At 40.9% G+C, this 2500-nt stretch overlaps 1 pseudogene; it reads right to left on the bottom strand.

The window, feature by feature from the left end:
• The window catches only part of LOC137457608 (28S ribosomal RNA), an 8486-nt pseudogene that overhangs the window by 1981 nt on the left and 4005 nt on the right, over nucleotides 1-2500 (bottom strand).

Raw genomic sequence — 2500 nt, 5'->3', positions numbered from 1 at the left:
TATATGAGCAGCTGACTCATTTTCAGCCTGGCAGTGACGGCATTTTGTATTTTGGTCCTGATTTCTACCCCTCGCTAAGAACTCTCTAGTTGGATATACATTTGCTCTCAATTGTAAAGCTGTTATTAATTTTCTATAAGGGATGTTCTTGTAATTCACAAGCCAATTGTTACTGGTGGAATCATTTTCAAAGTTTGCAGTTCCTATGCCCTGGGACATCAATGTTGTCCATTTTGTGAACTCATTTTTCCTCCAATTGCAAGGTTTGGGAAAGATTTTCTTTGGGGCGGGTTTTTCCCATTCAGATAATTCCTCCCGTCCCCCATATTCAGTTACAATTATTGTCTGGGGGTTATATATCGATGGTACTTTCTCTTTGTCTCCCCCTGCTGATATCCACAATTTTTCATAATCTTTATCAATATCATTATTTTTAACTACAGTTTTAACTGCTTCATCTGATGAATTTGCCAATCTGTGTAATCGTCTAGCTTGGATACTAGGGATTAACCCAGCCAATCGGGCTAAGCCTAAGCCTCCATCTTTAGTGCTGGAATACAAGATGCCATCACAGGTACAAACTGGGAGATGTAACCATTTTTTTACCCTATTTCGAATTGTTAAATCCATTTCTTCCAGATAGGTGGCTTTTACATTTGCCTGGTCTGCTAAGTAGATCAATCTAGGCACTGTGTACACTTTTAACATGTCCAATTTTTGAAATGGTTTTAAAGGGGCTCTTTCGATGCGATTGAGCCAAACTTCTAATTTATTCTGCAATTCGGGCTTAACTATCCCCACCCAAGGGTCGATTTGCAAGCCAAGATATTTCTCTGACTGACCCGGGTGGATCATGTTTAAAGGGGTACCGCTGATAAGCCATGGAGGACAGTCATTGATGGTATAAGAGTCCTTAGTTGGTTGAATAAAGAAACCATGGCACTTTTCCCCCTGCGTTTTTAATCCAGTTAAGTCACAAAATGCTTCTAGAATTTCAATATTTTTCTCCATACCTGATTGGGACTTACTCAGCAGGACCAGGTCGTCTGCAAAAGCCAGAGCTGTTAATTTGCCATTCCCGTGTTGGAACCCCTCCCCACACTCTTCTAATTTACATAACAGAGGGTCAATGCACAGGTTAAAGAGGAGTGGTGACATGGGATCGCCCTGTTTCACACCAGTTTTGATTCCTATTGACTCAGACTCTCCTTCTTTTGTTTTGATTCTGGTGTGGATGTTTTGATAGAAATCCTTAATTAATGCTATTATGTGGTCATCCAGGCCCTTTTGCTTTAGCACCGCCAGGATGTGGGTGTGGCTCACTGAATCAAAGGCTTTGGCCAAATCGACAAAGACAACCCCCAGGGGTTTCTTTTGTTTCTTTGCATTCCTAATTAATAGCTGTAATAGTTTTAAGTTCTCAGCACAGCCAGAAGATTGAATGAAGCCTCTCTGCCTGGGGTTAATGGGACACGCCTTTGCCAACCTCGCAGTTAAGATTCTTGAATAGAGTCTCAGGATGATGGAACCAATAGTAATTGGCCGCCAGTTGTTAATATCATTTTGGCGTTCGGGCGCTGATGATTTAGGTATTAGGATTGTTCGGCATCCCCTTATTACATCTGGAATTTTGCCACTTAACAGCCAGAGATTAAATAGTTCTTTGATCTCCTCACAATTTGGATCCATTTTAAGCAGGGCCTTCAGGGTGATCCCATCAGGGCCTGGTGCCGATTTTTTATTCATGTCTTTGATATTCTTAAGGATCTCTTTCTCTGTAATCAATTCCTTAAAAGCCGAATTATCCGCCCGCCCCACAGACTGGAATGCTCCAAGTCCTTGAAATAAGTTCTGAGACTCCCACCTAGATCTGAAGGTGTTACTGACCTCTTCCAGGGGGATGGCACATTGCGCAGAGTCTTTTTCATCCAGAATCATATTCGCTAACTTCCCTCGATCTAAGCGGAAGAGGCGTTGGAATCGGAGAAATTCTCCACGCTTTCTGGCTCTTTTTCTCATCCACTCCTTTTGAGGTTTCTTCTGCTGAGGTTTACGTTGGCTCTTTTTTGGCCCTTTCTGTTCAATTGATTTCTCAAACAAATACAAATATTGGTCCTGAGCTACCTCATTAAGTAATTTTAATGAGTCTGTTTTGCCTTCAATTATTTGTTTATATGTATTTTTAAGGATGGGCAGCTTCCCTGATGTCATCTTTTCATTAATAGTCTTTTTATAGTGGGCTAGCAGCTCCCTTTCACCAGAAGATGGAATCACAGTCCTCTCCTCTTTTAACCTGTTCTTGCTCTCTTGTGTCTTCTCTCTTTCTGGCACCACAGTTTCTCTTAATAGTCTTCTCTTTTCACTGATCTGTTTTGCTGTTTTAGTTGTTAATTTTTCAGCAATCAATTTGTTAATATTTTTCCTCCCTTCAAACTCTTGATTCAGTTTCTGTAATAATTCTGTTTCCTCTTGGGACCAGATTTTCTTGTGAGCACCTCTT

This window comes from Melanerpes formicivorus, unplaced genomic scaffold (genome assembly GCF_026170545.1).
Source record: "Melanerpes formicivorus ecotype bairdi unplaced genomic scaffold, bMelFor1.0.p_v2 SCAF_184, whole genome shotgun sequence".
Lineage (NCBI taxonomy): Eukaryota > Metazoa > Chordata > Aves > Piciformes > Picidae > Melanerpes > Melanerpes formicivorus.
This window is presented reverse-complemented; position numbering and strand designations above follow the sequence as displayed.